Source organism: Helianthus annuus, chromosome 11, assembly GCF_002127325.2.
Source record: "Helianthus annuus cultivar XRQ/B chromosome 11, HanXRQr2.0-SUNRISE, whole genome shotgun sequence".
Lineage (NCBI taxonomy): Eukaryota > Viridiplantae > Streptophyta > Magnoliopsida > Asterales > Asteraceae > Helianthus > Helianthus annuus.
Genome location: NC_035443.2, coordinates 4,782,520 through 4,803,916, shown reverse-complemented (window position 1 = coordinate 4,803,916; position 21,397 = coordinate 4,782,520). Strand labels below are relative to the sequence as shown.

At 36.6% G+C, this 21,397-nt stretch overlaps 1 pseudogene; it reads left to right on the top strand.

Moving 5' to 3' along the window:
* The first annotated feature begins 7,743 nt into the window (after positions 1-7,743).
* LOC118483952 lies at positions 7,744-21,392 on the top strand (annotated as a pseudogene).
* The last annotated feature ends 5 nt before the right edge of the window (positions 21,393-21,397 follow it).

Below are 21,397 nucleotides of genomic sequence, written 5' to 3'. Positions count from 1 at the left end.
GACCATGTCCCGGATATCCTTGGCATCATTCAAAGAATGGCCACGACCTTAGCACTCGGGTGTAGGCGTACACCCGTAGTGTTGTACAACATGTATAATCGTCGGTACGAGAGAAGTCTCGCGGCGGAATTATATTAAGTGGTGTGTCTATTAGTCTTTAACCCGGCATGACCCGGGCTACCGAACGCAGAACGAACATGTAATTCTTTTACAAGATTATTAAGCAAATAATTATCCCAAGTTATAAAAAGTTTTATGCCACGAGCATTTAAATCAATTTTAAACATTTTCAAAATGAGTCAGTTAAATTGTATTTACCAGTGTAAACTGACGTATTTTCCAAAAAGACTAAGTGCAGGTACTACGCGTAATAGGCTGGTCACTCCTTAAGCATCCATAGAAGTCTCGCAAGCTTAGGATGCATGAAGTCTGTTGAAATGAAGTTTCCTTTTTATTTGATTCTGCCTGCGGATTCTATTTCGACATTTTGTGATACTCGAATATTACAATAATTTAAGTTGAAATGAATCTATCTTTGCTTCCGTTGTGCATTATAATTTGTGTTATTTGACTATGATGATATCAACTACGTCACGTTAATCCCCCACCGGGCCCACCGGTGATACGTGGAAATTAGGGGTGTGACATCTACCCTAGTAGAATCATAAGATCAATATCTGAGAATGCATATATATGAGTAGTGGAGCACCAAGACGATATTCCTTGCCAAATGATTGTGGCCACATATCAAGAAACAAATAAGTGTTCCACATCCCTCCTTCAATTCGCCCCGCAAGGGACATAACGTATTGTTAATGCTTATTCATCGCCTAGCTAAGACCGCCTGAGTCGGTAATTGCTTAAGATAAAGTCTATAGCCAAAAATATTGATTTTTTAGTAGCCAATTATTCCATTTATAAGTATAATCATCCGAAAAGGATGCTTGTGACGCTAGAAGACCTCTTAGAGACCCAACCGAAAAAATCCCGGTTGATTAAATCTGGCTTCGATTCCCACACTTATCTAAACTAGGGCCTAGGCTAACATTGCACAACAGCATAGCGCAACTATAGTTTTGCCACTTCATCCGCTGAAGACGGTTGTCTTGACCAGTTCCAAACAAAGGATGATGCACCATCAAGACTAAACACCCGAGTCATAATTATCCCTTGAATTGAATATGTATTGGTTAAATTATCTCTTGATTTGAATATAGTTATAATTGTTGATTTACATAAATATAGATTTTGAATTGTGCTATATTGTTTTTTAATATTGGGTGATGTCTTCATGTTGAGATATGTAGACTTCGGCTCACTTAAAGACAGTTTGAGATTAGGTGGAACAGATTAAGGTTTCTAGCCAGGCCCTAATCAATTAGGCCTAGCTAGTTTAGTTAACTTGTTATGTTAAGGAGATTAAATTTAATTATGGTCCATAATTATATCTCTTGTACTTGTAGCACAATTCATTATCACTCAATAATAAAAAAACCTCTATTTGCGCCGAATAGACGTAGGTTACTGTAACAACCCGCACTTTCGTGCGTTGTTACTACTCGATATACTCGTTACGCCTAGCACCAGAGATTCGGATCAACATGTACCCACATCAGTTACATCGCCATACCGCAATATTTTCGCATATTCTATCCCTATCACATCACGTTACACTTGCTGACAACCACGAAGATGTCAAGTGAGGACCAATTCTACCCTCCCTGATAGCCGTGATGTGTCGCAGTGCAACTTATTACTTAAAGAATATCTAACGTTCACGATGGCATTGGGAGAGGACCAAATCTACCCTCCTCAATGACCGTGAAGCGTCAAAAGGAAATCGAATACTCGAAACGAAACTCAGTTACCGTCTCGCGTACTTTGGGTAATTAAATATATAATATGAATACGTGTATACGACTCTTTTGTGATTAATTATAATAAATAATAAATAAGTATATGGAAGATGTGACCAAAACTATCGCAACGCACAAACACGTGGGTCGAAACCCCTCCGAACGGACAGGCCGTCCGAACAGATGGGTCGGCCGAACAGCTGGGCCGGTCGATCGAACGGGCCATCCGATCCGGACTACTTCCCCTCCTCCTCCTCCTCCTCTTTGCCTATAAATACCCCATTGTCACATCAAGCACACTTGCTGTGACTGTTGCCGTTTGACCAGACGTTCAACCCCTTCATCTCTCGATTTCTCGCATTTCTTGTAAGTTTTCAACTCAAAACTTGTACTTCTTTGATCTATACGCACTCCTCCACCTTTTTATCTCTCAAATCTCAACTTTTAACCGAGAAATCAACGGATTTGAGGTGTTCTAGGGTGAGGTCATCATGAAGTTCTTATGAACTTCAAGTGTTGGCCTCAATCCACCAAGAACAACTCAGATTCGAAGGATTTCCACAAGAATAAACAACATTTTCATAACAGATCTACACATAATCATTGAAAAATGGTTTCCAACTTTCTTTGAACACTTTTACTCTCAAAAAGCACTCAAGAACGGTGGAATCGGAGCTTATACTGACCTTCTACTCATTTCTAATGTCGTGTTGGTTCAAGATCTGATTTGTAACGATGAGACGACCAATTTCGGGTTAAACATAGAAAAACCGCCAAGAACGGGCAGTTCTGATGGAACGGGGTGATTCCCGGCCGTCAGACAAGTCGGACTTGACGGAATTTCAGTTGTTTAGCACGTCACAGCAACGTCTCGACCAAAACCACCGAAAAACCTTCAAAATATCGTCGAATATAGCTGGACGGGCCAGCCGATCGGACAGCCCATCCGATCGGACAACCCAACCGATCGGACAGGCTAGCCGACTGGACGGGCTAACCGATCGGACAGGCTAGCCGATCGGACAGCCCATCCAATCGGACGGCCCGTCCGAACGGGCCAGCATTCTATCGGAATATCGTTCGTTCTTACTTATCCCGCTATCATTTATCGCACTATCAAACGCTCATGCAATCAGTCTGTAATCAGGGTACTTTCAGACATTTTCTCGTCAATCCAACCAAGTTGTGTTAGCCTACCAAATACGCACTGTGAGTATACTTGAACCCTTTTTGCTTATCGCACTTTTGGGTGTAACATACGTTCTATCGAAAATCACATCATATGTTAAAACCACTTATCACTTGTGAATGACATACGTGCATAGTTATACGTGATGCTAGTTGCATATGTACTAGGACTTATACTCGCGATGTCCCACCACGACTAGTATAGTACTATTGCGCCCGACGGGGTCTAGTTATGCCATCGAAGAATCGAGCATCGAGGATTTAGCTGGTAGTATCAGTTTTGTGAGTATATATGTCGTGTATCCCGTTTATGTATGTAGGAAATTCGCAACACTTTTTTTCTATTATGCTATTACATATCAAACCTGTATACTCGCCAATACTTTTGTATTGACATTATTTTAACGTATGTTGCAGGTTAGATCGCAGGCTATCTCAAAATCAAGCTAGGAAGTCTAGAAACTCACCTAAAATCTAGGTTGTCGGATTTGTATTGTTCGAGAGGACATGAAATCTGTGATAACATACGTGATTGTATTATTTGTTAATATGGGATAACGAATGTAATACATATTATCGCAATATAGTCGTTATGGATTCTCTTGAACAATCTGATTCGCCTAGTGCCGCGCCCCAATGATTCCGCCATCGGTTGAGGTGTGACAGTTACACACCACGACTGAACCACATAAAATCCTCACGTGTTCTTTACCGCTTTCTGTTTGTTTGTTCGTGTAAGCTCAGACAAAGGAAACCCTACGTTGATCCTAACATTTCACATAAAGAAAGTTGCATATACTTTTACCTTTTTTATATAGTTATAGTGTCTATATATAGGGGAAGGTTCATTTGAGAAGAATTTTCTTTCAAGAAGAAAACTAAATTAATCTTGTCCCTATATTTTTTTGATCAATGGTTGTGAATCAAGGTATTATTGTTGTCCACTTTCAATAAATGTCTTAATTAATAAGGGTAGAATAGACAATTTGATGTATAACACTATTAAATATTATAAAGAGTTACTCAAGTCTCATTAATGACACCATAATTTTCTCCTTCACCGTCATTAATGTGTTGGGTCCTACACCAATTTTATAAGGAGTGACTAAATTATTTAAAAGTGTTGTGTCCTACACATATATTATTATACGTCGTAAAATTATTTAAAAGTGTTGGGAACCTACACATTCTGTACCCTACACCAAAACATTGTTTTCTTGGTGTAGGAAACGTTGTTATTATGGTGTAGAAAACGTTGAATATGTAGGATCATGTGCATGAATGTTTTTATTGTGTAAGTTGCACAATTATTTTATAGGATAGACTCATTAAATGATTAGGGTTTATTAATTTAAATAGCAAAAATAAAGGATAGACTAATTAAATGATTGGTTTAAATTACCTTTGTACCCTTTTATTCTTTTTATTCTTAATTTGTGATTCTTCTCATTTGAACTCTCCACTCTATATATATACTTATTATATAATAAAAGAAACCATTTAGCGGACACTTGTTATCATATTAAGCCATTCTTATAGATAATTATTATTTTAGTTTAATTTCTTCTAATTAATTATAGATAACTCTCCTACTAAATATTATTTAGTTTAATATCTAATAGATAATTATTATTTAGTTTAATCTCCTTCTTATTTATAATATTATTTATTTGAATTAATTATTACTTTTATATTTATCTATTTACTTCAAATGCAAACTTAGTTATCTAATTTGATCTTAACTATGTATTTGAACGTTTTGTTTAGTTTGGTATCAAATAGATTTTACGAAACTTTAAATAAAATTTACTAATATTATTTGTCATTTATATATTTATGAAGTTTTAAATAAATGGTTAAATTTATTGAGACTTCGTTAACAAATTTTGCTACAACAGAATAATCTATTTATATCAATCTAAATCTTTATCTATACTATACTATATAAAAAAAACATTAATGTGTGACACTTGTCGTTATGATTTTCTCGCCTCACTTCCAAGCGTATCTTATTGTAATTAAATATATAAATGAATAATGAGCTAATATTAAGTTTTATCCTACTTTAAATTTTGAATACCATTCTTCTATTTTTCTAATAAAATATTATCCTAAATTTTAAATTGCTAATTTAAAATATTTTTAAATAAAACAAATTATTTATCACGAAAACCAAACTTTATATTAATATATTAAATATTTTTATTTTCATTATACAAAATTACATTTACTCGACCCGTGTAACACGCTAATACATGAGGTTTTTAAAGATATAACTTTTTATTATTTGATATATAAAATTAGATTTATTTAATTCGTACAATACACGTGGTTTTTTAAGGAAATATATTTTTTATTATTTAGTATAGAAAATTACATTTATTCAAACCGTGTAATACTCATATTTTTAAAGATGTAACTTTTTTTATTATTTGGTATATAAAATTACATTTATTCAAACCGTGTAATACACATGGTTTTAAGGAAATGATAGGGGGTGAGGGGAACTACTCAGAAATGTCTTAGTTGGTTGAGGAGTGACCGATCCGGTCAGTCAAAAAACAAAAAAAAAAAAAAAGAAAAGAAAATAAAGAGTGACACCGGGACCTTATTGCCTCTCGTTGCTTACTTTATATCGAGTCACTTCGTCTATCCCCTTCGATCAACAGAAGTCTCGGCTATAGCTATAAGAAAGTGTGGATATTTATTATCCCGCACTAACCTATATTTCCAGCATTTAGCGCCTAAAACCACTGAAAGGGTCGATGCAGCTCCCCTCCCTTCATCATAAGGGGCAATTTTAACCGCTTTCTTGTCCACGGCCTTTTCTTTTAACCCCGGAATCGGATCGGGCAGGAAGTCCTTGCTCTGCGTTCCGTCAACCATAGATGAAAACGGAGCAACTACTAGACCATCCTAAACAACATTTAACAGACACCTACGCCAAAGCAAAGCATCGATACTCGTTGAATCATCTAGTTTTTACAGATGTCATTCGAAATCTCAATTCCGGGGTATGGGTTCCGTATCCCAAACGTTTGAAAGAAACCCTTCCACCTCTCGTTTGATCTCACGTTGACTCAAGTCAACTACTCCTTTTTCGTGCAAAAGTGTTTCCATTATCTCAGAAATCTCGCTATCTAAATCGCAAGCATTTTGAAAGCTGATACAGAACTCCGGGTCTCTGTTGATTTTAGGCCGGGTTTCGTAAGGAACTTCCCCCTCCTCTATTAAGGGAAAGATGGAATTCTGGTCAGAGGGACCCGACAGTGGATTAATTCTGCTGTCCCCCGACTTAGCTAGGAAAGGAACAACTGTGTTATACAGTTCATTCATCAAAAAGATTGAAAGAAGCAGAATAAATATAAGAAGAAGCCCGTGTTTTACCACAGGCAAAGAAATCCCTCCTTTTTTAATTGGTTTTGAAAGGTCAACGAAAGGAGGATGAAAAAAATAGATGCATGAATTGTAGACTCAACGAACCGACTTGAATCTGAACTACGATTCAGATCAAGTCTTACCGAAATCGGATTTCCTTTACGTGCCATATGCGCTTAGACTTTACTTTTTTCCCTTTTTGATTCCCGGTCCAATATTAGTTCTCGAAGATCTTCGTTTCCGTGTAGAAGAAAACTCTCCAAATTAAGATTGTATGAAAGTGACTCCTTAAAGTCTTTCTTTTAATCGGATGGAAGATCTAACTTTCTTATTTGGTACATAAAATTACATTTATTCAACCCGTACAATATGGTTCTTATAGATATCATTTTTTATTATTTTATATATAAAATTATATTTATTCAACCCGTGCAATAAAGAAGGTTTTTAAAGATATATTGTTTATCATCTAATCTAACTTATAATAAAAGAGTCCAAATAATGCCAAATGTCATTCTCTCCTTCAACCTCATAAATTTTATTTATATTTTTTTAATAAATTTCTTTTAATATTAATATTAATATTAATATTAATATTAATATTAATTAATAACCAATATTTACAGATCACTTATTTTTATCCTTATCTTTATCTAAAATTAATAAATAACTTCAATTTTACAAATTTAGACCCTTTGTTTTTTTTACTTTTAACCCGAAGTTTTTCATCTTTTTCAATTTAATCCCAACTCTTTTTTATTTTTCAATTTTGGTCCACCATACTTTTCATCTTTCCCAAGTTTTTTCGTTTCGTTCTAAATTTTGTGAGTTAACGCATCTCAACGTGCGTGTGGGGTTCAACATTTTTTCGTATATTTTTTCCCGTTTAACTGACCTGTCGCGTCACGTCTATTTTTCTGAGTTTGACAAGTTCATCCAACACGCAGGCCTGGATGGACTTAGTTATTTTCCCGTTTTTATTTATTTTGCTTTTACGAGCTTTTCCGGTGTTTGTGGTCGCTGACAATGATATAGTTTTATGACAACCGCTGCAACGCAGGGGCTTAATAGTAGTTTAGTATATAAAATTTATTTATTCAACCCGTGTAATACACTGGGGTTATAACCTAGTTCTTATATTATATTTGATTTAAAATATTTAATGAACTATGTTAATTTCCTCATGCATCATTTCTTTTTTCTTTCTTTTAAACGATCCGTATTGTATCATCTACAAGAAAGTTTTGTATTCGAACTGAAGGTAATAATCAAAATACTGGTAAAATTGTTTTTTAAAGCGGGCAAAAATTGAAATTAAAGCATGGTAGAAACACAAGAAATGATGAGATGTTTGTATAGAAGGTACATGGGAGTACAGAGACACAGATCAGGAAAGAGATCCCCAGATCCAGTGATGCCCATGTGCACCCTGTCCCCACCTCTTTTAGTAAATCCATATCTTTTAGAACTTAGTATTTTTTTTCTTTTGCACTGTTATTTGTAATTTAAGTTTATCGTAATAATCATGTTTGTTTATCTCTTAATGAGGTTTTTAATGGTTCAGATTTCTTATTGGTTCAACACTTAATGGTTCAGATTGTTTGTTTGACAAGCAGATGATTGAATGGTATAGACATTTGCCTCTGAATGGTTAAGCATTATACTAAGGGGTTGTTTGGTAGCCTCTGAATGGTCATTAAGAGGCTACCTCTTAATGGGACCATTAAGAATTTTACCAATGAGAAGGTAGAAGAATGTGACATGTGATGATTTACCATTCAGAGACTTGATGTTACCTCTTATTCATTCAGAGGTTATAAACCATTAAGAGGTAGCATCTGAATGGTCATTAAAGGCTACCAAACAGCCCCTAAGTCTGAATGGTTAAAACCTCTAATCTGAATCGGTTTGACATTTGTCTCTGAATGGTTAAGCATTATACTGGCTCTTAATGGTTCAGACCTCTTACTGGTTCAACACTTAATGATTCAGACCTCTTACTGGTTCAACACTTAACCATTCATAAGTTGGCAAACACCCCCATAGTCTGGATGATTCAGTTCAAGCACATATAAAGCTATTAAAAACACTAAGGGGCTGTTTGTTTAGTTGTTAATGGGGCTCTTAATGGTTCAGCACTTAATGGTTTAGACTATTTGTTTCGCGAGCATATGTCTGAATGGTTCAGACATTTGTCTCTGAATGGTTAAACGTTATAAAAAGAGTCTGAATGATTAAGACCTATAATCTGAATTGGTCAGACATTTGTCTCTGAATGATTAAGCATTATAAAAAGAGTCTGAATGATTAGACCTATAATCTAAATTGGTCAGACATTTGCCCCTGAATAGTTAACCATTATATTAGTTCTTAATAGTTCAAACCTTTTACTAGTTTAATACTTAATGATTTTAACCATTTAAAATTAGCCAAACAAGCCCTAACTATGTTAGAGATAGAGTTTTAATTTGCAATAGTTACCTTTTTATAGTAAAATTAAGAAAATGATTATAACTGTTAGATTAATCATATATATTTTTTTCATTTAACAAAATATAATGCTAGATTTTTTCATTTAACAAAATCATATAAGTGACAGAGAAGACTGTATTATTCTTCAAGTTATTTTAAGGGCTAGCATATATTTTATGATATTATTAAAATAAAGATGTATTTTAAATGTGAAAATGAATCTTAAAGCCTTAAAAGACTAATTGATTAATGATTTGGTTTAATGAAGGATGTTTATTTTATTAGAATATTAAAGTCCAACCCTTCATCCCACATGGTTGATTAATGTTAAAAACGGATTATTTGGATCTTAATCAAATCAAAGGAAATCAAGGGAACATAAGTTCATTTGTCAATTTAGCGAATAAAAAAAAATAGATACAAGGCTATGTCCATTGGTGATCCAATCTAACCCAACCTTTTTATTAAAGGCAAATTGGATTTAAATAATCCCAACTTGCTCAATTTGGCCGATAATAATCCCAACTCAGTTATTGGCCAATAATAATCCGAACTGGTCCACTTTTGGCCGATAATAGTCCGCCGTTAAAAATAGCTTAACGGAGTTAAGCTTTTTTCCGAATTACAAACCGATGTTTTATGGATTTTGATCAGAACGAGGATACGATTCGATTTATGTAAAACTTGCCTCGAAACAATGCTTCAAACGAGATGCTTCAAACAACTTGATTTTTGTTAATTGGAAGTTTAAACACCCGAATTGAAGCACCGTTTTCGTCGTTTGGGGCAGTATTTCCAGGTAAATTTTATATCAATCAACTCGTATCCTCGTTCTGATCAAAGTCCATAAAACATCGGTTTGTAATTCGGAAAAAAGCTTAACTCCGTTAAGCTATTTTTAACGGCTGACTATTATCGGCCAAAAGTGGACCAGTTTGGATTATTGTCGACCAATAACTGAGTTGGGATTATTATCGGCCAAATTGAGCAAGCTGGGATTATTTAAATCCAATTTGCCTTTATTAAAAAATTAATATCGTTTTTTTTTTCTACCTACGCAACTCAACCGAACCCTACTTAATTTTTAACACACATTTACAACCCATCTCAAACTAAAAATATATGTTTTTGAACAAACTCTATTTTTAATAAAATTTATATCGGGATGTTTAATTTTTTTATGGAATACCGTATATTAAGTTTTTTTTAAAGTATGAATATTATAAGTTATTTGAGTACTTAAAATATTTGGGATTTAAGTTATTTGAGTAATTATATATCTTTCTATACTAATAAACAAAAATCCTTTTTGAACACTTGTCATTCTCTGGTAATTTCTCACCCTTATTTTTTAGGCAAATTGGAAAATAATAATCCCACCATTGTGAAATTGGCCAATAATAATCCCAAGTCAGGAATTAGGCAATAATAATCCCACCTCGTCCATTTTTGGAAAATAATAATCCACAGTCACTAAACGACAAAAGTGCCACGTCAGCATTTGGAGTATTATTTTCCAAAAATGGACGAGGTGGGATTATTGGTGGCTAATTCCTGACTTGGGATTATTATTGGCCAATTTCACAATGGTGAGATTATTATTTTCCAATTTGCCTATTTTTTATTTATCTCTTTTATTAAATAATAATAATAATATTAAACATCAATTTAACTAAATCTCTTTATCTCTTTTGTTTAATTGATTTCTTTTTTAACTCTAAAATTTCAATTTTTGGCAATTTAAGTCTATAGTTTTAATTTTGGTATTTTAACCCCTTTAATTAATTTGATTTTTCACTTCTAATTCAAAAGTTGTTATCTTTTGCAATCTAACCCGTTTAATTTTTTTTACTTTCAACCCAAAGCTTTTAATCTTTTGCAATTTAATCTCAACACTTTTTTTTTTATTTTCAACTTTAGTATCTTATATACTTTTCATCTTTCATAACTTCTCCGTTTAACGTGTCGTTCTAAATTTCCGACTTAACACGCCGCAACGTGCGTGTGGGGTTCAACGTTTTTTCATCTATTTTTTTCCTGTTTGACATGTCCGTCGCAGTGCGTCTATTTTTTCAAGTTTGATAGGTCTGGCGCAGCGTGCAAGTCAGAGATCGACTTAGTTATTTTTTTCTCGGTTTTACACACAGGCTCGTGGTCATGTGAGAAACATTTGCCTTTCATCTAACATGATATATAACTAATGAATCCCTGCCGCATTGCGGCAGGTGGTAATTCTAGTATATATTAAAGAACAATTTCAAATCACTGTAGCACTGCTACAGTGCTACAGTAAAGGTATTTGTGTAAATAGCAATTCCCCCTTTCACGTTCATCTAAACTCACCAACGGCAAAAACCCGGACAACCAGAAAAACCCTAGATTCATACACCATCAAATCCACCAACAAAATCATCAAACGTATCTCCACTTCCGCTTCTCCTCTTTCAATAACCTCCAATTTCATTTCAGTTACAATTTCTAACGATTAGTTTTTCTGTTTTTGTTCAAATCAGCCGGCGATTGCGTGTTGATGCGACCTGCACACTCCTCAAAACCGTCGTACGTAGCGAAAGTGGAGAAGGTCGAATCAGATGCTAGAGGCGGCAACGTTAAGGTGCTCACGCGGTGGTACTACCGACCGGAGGAACCCATCGGTGGCCGGAGACAGTTTGACGGCAGCAAAGAGGTCTTTCTTTGCAGAGTGCTGATACGATTAAAGAAAAGTGTACAACGGCGATTATTTCTGTTGTTTTGAGTGTAATTCGGTTACTGGTGCCTTTATTCCTGATAGAGTTGCTGTGTATGTGTTACGTTTCTGTTGATTGATTGTTTGTTTGATTATTAAGTGTTTACAGTAATTTAGATTAGGTGTTTAGAATTGTATGTGTAACTCTATTAGGATGAGATTGGTACTGGTACAACCGATATCTACATTATATTGCTACAGGAATTTACCTAAATACCTTACCGTATATTTTCGGTTGGTACTGGTATGGTACACGTTAAAAGTTAACGTTACCAAAATTTAGCAAAATTTAAAATCGAATACTGTACTATATATGTGCAGTCAGTACTGGTATGGTACCGTTAAAAGTTACGAACCGGTGCTGTACTGAATAGTACAGATACCGAAATTGGGCTAAATTCAAATCTGAATACTGTATCGAATATGTTGAGTCAGTACCGTACAATATCAGTATGGTGCCGGAAAATTTCTCATCCGAGTTGCTCTATAAATGTTAGAAAATGATAAGTATAAATGAGGCAAATGAAACGTATATGCATCTTGGTTAGTACTTGGTGATTTTTTTTCTTTCCAGTTTGACTTAATTTTAACAGTTATGAAACTTTTTTATTGTTTAGTGAGTTATTTTATTCGCTGTTACCTTCTACGTTCAAGATTCTTATATGTTTCATTTGACTCACTTAGTTTTAGAAAATTTGAACATTTATAAAAAAAATTAACACCTAATGAAAGTTGAGTGACTTTAAAGAAACGAAAACCTTTGCATGACTTTAGTAAAACACTTGAGAAACTTGGTAACTAGAGGATAAAGTTTTTTTCATAATCAAGCTACGAACTAATTCGAAACTGTGAGTTAATTAGACTGGTTTTATGTTATATTGCAGGTACTGTAAGTGCGAGATGCCTTACAATCCTGATGATCTAATGGTTCAATGCGATGGTTGCGCAAATTGGTAGGTTGTTATTTATAGAAGATCAAATAAGACAGCTGGCATTTGAATGCTTGATGTGCTCTCGATCATTGAATCCTTATTCACTGTTTATGGTTCAGGTTTCATCCTGCTTGTATAGAGATGACACCAGAGGAGGCTTAACAGATGGAGCATTTCAACTTTGGAAATTGTTCGACTGAAGAACAAAAGCTCCTACAAAATGCTCATGCTACTTCCAGACATACAGATACCAAGGTAATTTTCTGTCTTTTAACAATATGAAAATAACAGATACCAAGGTATTTTTGTGTCTTTTTTTACTATTGTTTCCGATCGATGTAAAACACATGTCAACATACTTTTGTACTTACCACGACTTTATTTTGTACGTTCTCTTTCGATTGCTATATCGAATAAAAAATCGGGACACCCCGCCGCGAAGCGCGGGTGTAACCCCCTAGTTAATGTATAAAAAATAAGGGGACATTACTCAAAATATATTGTAACACCCCAAAATTCGAATTGTTAAATTCGTTAGCATGTTGCCATGTTTAATAAAACGAGATACAATAACTAGGTTAATAAACCTAGTTAAATGCCTATTAGATAAGCTAAATGATGAAACTTGTGGCATATATGATAGTAAGTTAAACTTGAGGGACTTGGAGTGCCAAACTTGGAAGTTTGGTTTACTAAAACAAAAATCACACACACACCCACACAAGGGTGCGTGAGATCGAGCAGGAGAAAAGAAAAAGGGGTGAAACCCTAGTTCTCAAGAAAGCTTCAAATTGACAAGGAAATTAGGCTCAAATCCGATGCATGAACTCGTTTTCTTGATGATCTAGCCCTAACAAACATGTGGTAAGTTGTATTTTATGATTTGATGATCTTGCTATGAAGTGGGTTATGGTCAATCCATGAAATTGTATGAAATTGATCATGTAGATGTGTTAGAATCACATTATAGAACATGAACTATGCAAGATTCTAAGTAATTTGATGATTTTGGATGAAACCCACTTGTGGTAGTGAAGATGATGATATGGATAATCATGCATGTTCATTAGTTGTGTAAGATTGATGTATGATGTTGTATGTAATGAGTAATGGTCAGTTAATTTGGGTATAGTATGAAAATTACATGATTCTAGTGGAATTTGATGATCTTGATATGAGTTAGTAAGAATTTGCAAAGAATGCTTGTACATAATGTTTTGTTAGTAGTACACCCGCCAAGTGTTCGATAAAATGCCTAAGAGAGCAAAATTTGTGAAATTGTATGAAAGTTATGTAGAAGGTGCTTATGGTGTAGCCGTTAGCAAAATAATAAGTTAAGTATGCTTAAGGTGGAGTCATTATGAGAATTCGGATTTGAATGTATGGTTTGGTAAAATTATGCATTAGGAACTTGTACCTTATGTCCCAATGATGTAATGCTCGCCATATACTTTATGCATTTGATTCATGGTGATTGAGAGCAAATGTGTACGAATATGTGATGCGTAGTTTATTGATAAGTGATAATGTTGGAATTATGTCGTGTACATATGTAAGATGATAATTTGATTGTGCGGATGTCGAACAATGCGGTTGTCGAATGTAGAGTTAAGAAAGCATAAGTATGTGTATATTGTGTAAGCGACTAGGCGATCATTTAGTTGTATGTGTTATACGACATTATGTATGAAATTAATATGATGTCATTAATATGATCTAAGTGGTTGACAAATCATGTCGTATGCGTGTTAGTGGAAGTCAATGTAGATAAGAGTTGGAAAAATGTATGTTAATATGAATAAGTATAAATACTAACATTATTATGGCATGACGGCATGAAAGAATAGGAACCACACTAGCATGGACCAAGCATGGAAGGCTAACGGGTCAAGATGAGGCAAGGAAGCGGTTATGAACACGGATGCACAAGGTAAGTGATTTCCGTAATCACTTCTTAGTTCAAGTAAGTAATAAAGTGTTGAAATTAATTAAACATGACGTTTGAGGTTAAATATGTAGGAAAGTCTTTCGTCGTAAATGACGGGATTAAAGTTGACCAAAATGCCCTTGATGGGTATTTTGGGCAAACGATCTTAATAAGTAGTTTAGAAGCAAGTTATTGATTAGTGTAATGTCTTGGACAAGTATGGAAGCGAAGAGTATGGTCTTGGTATGTCATAAACCATTAACGCGCAAATACCCTTAACGGGTCAAAACTAAGTATATGAACGATAATGTGTTAAGAGGATGCAAAATGTCTAAGAACTTATTATTTTATGATAGATGTCACTGGTATTATTAGGTTTATAAGAGTTTATGGTAAAACAAACAAGTTACGTTGAAGAATGCATGAACGGGTCGAATTGTGGGTAAGAGGGTAATAAGCCGATAGCGTGTAAGTTAAGATTTTCCTTAAGGCGGTTATGGGATTTTAAGTTCATTTGATAGGATGTGAATTTACAAGCATGTAAGGAATATGTAGTAATACGGTACCTAAATGTGGGATCCTAAAGAATATGTAGCAATAAGGTACCTAAATGTGGGATCCTAAGGAATATGTAGTAATATGGTACCTAAATGTGGGATCCTAAAGAATATGTAGTAATAAGGTACCTAAATGTGGGATCCTAAAGAATATGTAGCAATAAGGTACCTAAATGTGGGATCCTAAGGAATATGTAGTAATATGGTACCTAAATGTGGGATCCTAAAGAATATGTAGTAATAAGGTACCTAAATGTGGGATTCTAAAGAATACATAGTAATATGGTACCTAAATGTGGGATCCTAAAGAATATGTAGTGATAAGGTACCTAAATGTGGGATCCTAAAGAATATGTAGTAATAAGGTACCTAATGTTTTGGTCAAAAAATCACATAAGGATAATGTAACCAAACTTTATGTAAACGGGGTATGATGCTTGGCTAATTATGAAAGTAAAGGATCACTTCTGTGATAAAGATGCAAAGACACAATGATTTATACGAGGAAAAAGCCCTTGATCAATGTATGATTTCCGGCATAAAAAACCTCGGGTGATGGCAACTACCGATCACCAAACTTCAATATAAGAAAAATATGATTACAACTTCGGATAGTAATGAGCTGAGTACAAGGATCACTATTGTTTCGAGTGTCTAAGTGTGTGAGAGTTGCGTTGTATGTCGTGTGTCCTCTTCCAAATGATGGAGAGTGGTATTTATACAAGTGTAGGTGACCTATTTTAGGTAAAAGGACTAATTATCAGCTCATTACCCCTTTAGAAATAAAAGACAATCTAGCCTAAATTGCCGCCCATAAATCAAGCCATGTTTCCATATCCTGTGCAACGTCTATCTCCGATTAAGCTCTTGCCATAATTGTGAAGACGCGTCCCTTGATCATGATGCTTAGAGCGTATCCTGCTAGATATTCCTGTAAAAATAATATTGCATTAAGCGAAGATGATCGTTAGTATGAGGATCCTATAATGTCCCATGATCCTGATCCTGAAGTCCTGCTGAGGATCACTATCTGCCAAAGAAACAAGGATCACTGGTTAGGATCACGTGTAAGGATCACCTATAATAAAAATCCAGCCCTAACAATTGCCCCCAAAATATAAGGCGTTTATTGTAAATTGACGAGTTATATTTTGTTTTGATCTTATCTCCAACGGGCAACTCCGAATAACTAGCCGTTAACATTGAACTAGCCGTTACGATCATTACGTCATGGATGTGACAATCCCTGCAAATCATGATTATAAATAGGAGATAGGGTTAGGATCACTCTGCATTTAAATTCGAGATATCTTCCCTTTATAATCGCTACCGGAGACTGATCAGGTATCCTCTTCTTCTCTCTTTCCTTTTTTTCCTTCTCTTTGCTCTGTTTTTTCTGCTTTTATTCTGTTTCTGTTCCGTCATAAGCATGTTGCTCCGGAATTCTCCACATAAGGATTCCAAGAAGAGTAGTCCCCTAAAAAGCCAAGGGATCATCAAGGATTCTCCTACGGAGAGGTGTTGCTTTACTGACGCTCACGTAGACAGAATTCGTCATTGCTTTCCGGCGAACGCAGTTTTCAAATCCTTCACTCCTACCGCTCTGAGCGACTTTGTTTCAGACGTCTGGGTGGCTTTTCCTGCTACTCCGTTTACCATAGGGTACTTGTATCCTTTTCCAACCTTCACCCAATCTTTCTTTTCCTTAACCGGCATCTCCTATATCCAAGCCATGCCGATGATCTGGAGGGTCCTGTATACCTTCGAGAGGATCATCGAGCAGAAAGGAATCGATTTGGGGATGGCAGAGTTGGCTGCACTTTATGATCTTACCACGTTTGGTTCTTGCCGATATCTGCTAAAACGGAAAGCTGGGGAGGATCACCCTGTCTTCAAGGTTACTAAGAATGACACAAACTGGAAGCGTCGCTTTTTCTTTGTTAGAAGGGATTCCATCCCAGATGGGAAGGATCTGCCCAAGGAATGGGCCACTCATGGTAGGGTAGAGGATCCTGGAAGGATCACTATCAGACTTGTCTCATACGATGAGGATCACTAACGTCTTTTTTATTTTTTGTGCAGCTATATCCATTGCTTATCTTAAGTTAACCCCTGCTGCAAGAGAAAGAGTCTTAGCTTTTAAAAAGCTCAATCCTGAGGTCAGAAGTTTCCAAGTCACCGTCCAAGATTCACAGGAAGTATCCTCCGCATCTGCCACTATGTCAAGTAAGTATCATTGTAAAAGTAAGTTATATGCTAGATTGTTTAATTAGTAAGGGAACTTATCTTGTTTTGATTGTGTAGGTGTTGGGAAGTCTGCCAAATCTGCCAAGTCTGCCTCCAAGTTTGGGATAGATGATCTCACCAACGTCAAGTCTCCGAGGAGAAAGACTTCTGCTGCCAGTCCCTCCGCTTCAGCCCCTAAAGCATCCATTAGGGGTAAGGGAAAGAAGAGGAAGACTTCTGAGGATCTCCAAGGATTTCCCCTGGTCCGCCAACAGTTCCTTGACTTTGTCAATGAGGTAGGGATCATTGCCCCTGTGGGTTATCCTTCTCTAATATCCTGCTTGTATATTTTGCCTATATATCCTGCTTTTTTGAGGATCACCTGATCCTGAACTTACCTTTTTTCTCTTTTGCAGAAACTTGCTGAGATTGAGACTTACCTTGGCCACGTCGAGGATCAGGAGGGCCAGATCGCCGACCTCCAACAAATGGGCGTGTTAAAGGATCTCAAGATAGCCGATCTTGAGAAGGAGCTCCGGGCTACCAAGGATGAGGCTGCTCAAAGGCTACTTGACATGGATGGCGAGAAGCAGGAGATCATCCAGGATGCCAAGGTCTCTGCCGCGACTGCTATGTACAAGATACAACTACAAATGGCTGCGGAGGCTCAGGATCCTGCCTTTGACAAGAGCTCATGGGACGTGGAAGGTTGGGAGGCAAGATTGGCGGAGCTGGAGGATGAGGATGAGGAGATCCCTATGCTGGAAGGTGGTGATGCTGAGAAGGATCAGGGTGGAGAAGCTGGTGGTGATGGGGCAGCAAAGGTGTGAGCTGCTGGATTGGGCGATGATGGATATTTCGAGACTAGGCCGGAGCCCAATTTTTTAGGATTGGTAGTGGTTTTTTGTGGTTGTTGATGGTTTGTGAACAATTGGTCTGTAATCTTTGAACAATAGTTTTTAGGGTAAAGGATCCTGGATCCTTCGAACAATAGGTAGGATTACAAAAGGTGGAGGGATCCTCTGTTTGGGGGATGAAGCCTTTGTGATCCTGCCGCTTTTACTTTCCTGTACCTGCTAAGACCGCATAGACAATGGACACCCTTTGCCAACCCATGTGGACGGGCCACGTTTTGCTGGTAGAAACGTGGGTTGGCAATTTTGACAACTTTTTGCAAGGGTTAAAGATCCTTTTGCTAATAATATAACCTTAATCTTTGTGTTGTTATCCTTTGTTTATCTTTTTAGTTTCCAATTGTTTTAGAAATATATTTGTAACAATAATTAAGCAAACCATGTTCAAGAAATATAGGATATGATCCTGGATCAAATATCCTGTAATTTCACCATTTTCAAGGTAGTTTATTTTAAGGATCATAGGTTCAGTTGTCAAGGTCTAAAGGTTTTTCAAATGAATAATGAAATTAAAAATAGTTAAGGATCATACCTGAGGATCCAAGTTAGGATCCTAACCTTTAATCGGGATAACCACAAGTAAAACTTTAATGGATGATAAGGATTAAGGATCCTTATTTGTTTAACTTCTAGAACCTGAAAGATGGAACATATCTTGGGACTAAGCCAATGTAAGAGATAAATTAGTAGCTGGGGACGTGCCCAAAGGATAACTGAGAATGATCCTGGAGGATCACTGGGGACAAGCCCATAGGATAACTGGGGACAAGCCCAAAGGATAACTGGGGACAAGCCCAAGGGATCGTATGTAAACTGGAGTATGGCCCTTTCTGGCGACTATCCAAACTTAGTGACATGAAAATGTCAAAACCTTAGCTAACGTGAAAACGTTACAAACCTTAGGAACGGATGTATGGTACGTCTACCATTATACGTAGTGTTAGGGCTGGATTTTTATTATAGATGATCCTTACACATGATCCTAACCAGTGATCCTTATTTCTTTGGCAGACAGTGATCCTCAGCAGGACTTCAGGATCAGGATCATGGGACATTATGGTGATCCTCATACTAACGGCCACTTCCGCTTAATACAATATTGTTTTGCAGGAACATGTAGCAGGATACGCTCTAAGCATTATGATCCAGGGACGCGTCTTCACAATTATGGCAAGAGCTTAATTGAAGATAGACGTTGCACAGGATATGGAAACTTGGCTTGATTTATGGGCGGCTATTTAGGCTAGATTGTATCTCATTTCTAAAGGGGTAATGAGCTGAATGTTAGTTTAGCTACCTAAAATAGGTCACCTACACACGTATAAGTACCACCCTTCCTCATTCGGAAGAACACACGCGACATACAACGCAACTCTCACACACTTAGACACCAAAAGCAATAGTGATCCTTGTACTCAGCTCATTATCATCCAAAGTTGTAATCATATTTTTGTTATATTGAAGTTGGTGATCGGTAGTTGCCATCACCCGAGGTTTTTTATGCCGGAGATCATTCATTGATCAAGGGCTTTTTCCTCGTATAAATCATCGTGTCTTTGCATCTTTATCACAGAAGTGATCCTTTACTTTCATAATTAACCAAGCATCATACCCCGTTTTCATAAAGTTTGGTTACATTATCCTTGTGTGATTTTTGACCAAAACAGTTTGGCGCCCACCGTGGGGCAATTGGTGCTTCATTCATAAGAAAAATCTTTTGTTCGAAATCATTTGAAAGAGTTACATGGCTTCATCATTGAAGAACACGTCCACGGCGATGTCTGCAGTCACCTCATCACAGATCACCTTGCCTCCTCCACCGGCAGGATCTTAGAAAAATACTGAGAAGAGATCAACTCCCACCTTCTCTGAACCTCTATCTTCTTCTGCTATGAATTCATTCTATTCCCAGTACTAGTGATGTATTTGCTTTAATTTTGCAGATGAAGGATCGTATGCAGCGACAAGATGAAACTAACGAAAGGATCCTCAGGGAAATTGGAGATCTCAAAAGACAAAAGAAAGCGGCAGAGGATCATTCTCCACTGATGCCCAAATCCTTGAGCTTTGATACTCCAATGATCACTTCCCAGCCATCAGGGATCCCGGACGTGCAAATCATAGGGGAGTCAAGAGGATCACATCTCAACTCGGCAGCAATGACTCAGACATCAGACTCACATTTTCAGCCTGTAGGATCCTATCCTCAATACATGGGATCCTTTATGAATCCGGGAGCCTATCCAGGGGCACAGCAGTTTCAAGGATCCTACTTTGTTCCAGGATCATTCCAGGGCCAAGGATCCTCCTTTGTTCCAGAAACATCCCAGGTTCACAGATCCTCCTTCGTTCCAGGATCATCCCAGATACCAGGATCCTTACAGATGCCAGGATCCCTAAAAAATTTGCAAACAGGAAGTCTAGATGTCCATCAAGGGGACTTCATTCCAATGCAGACCATTGCTTCCACTGGTCCCTCCGTTGTTCCAGAACCCCAGCAATATGGATTCCCTAACTTGAACCCAATGGGAGGTAACACTTTAAACAATTATCCTACCACTAACCATGGATCCATGCAGGATACAGGTACCAATCATGCTATGGCCAGGGAGTTGCAGAAGCTAAAAGATATGATCTCAAGTGTTCCAGGGGTAGTCAAGCCTATCCCAGAGATTGCGGATGGAAGCCACAAGGTATCCCGTTTTGCACCACCAATTTGTGATGCAGAGGTACCCAAAAGGTTCCATATCCCTACCATGAAGTTGTATGATGGCACAACGGATCCAGAGGAGCATATAGCACAATACAGGGAGAGGATGGAGATCAATCCTATCCCAGAAAAATTGAAGGAAGCATGCCTATGTAAAGGATTTGGATCCACTCTTACTGGATCAGCTCTTAAATGGCTGCTAAGTCTTCCCCCTTACTCTATTACTTCATTTGCCAATTTAGTTAATTTATTCAATAACCAATTCTCTTGTAGTAGAAAATTTGAAAAATTAACTAGTGATTTGTACAGGATAACTCAAAATCATAATGAATCATTAAGGGATTATATAACTAAATTTAGTAAAGAATCCTTGGACATTCCCAACTTGGATATGGCTACGGCTGTTGAAGCCTTCAAAATGGGACTGCTTAAGGATTCATTATTCTATGATGATCTTGTTATGACACCATGCAGGAATATAGATGAAGTAA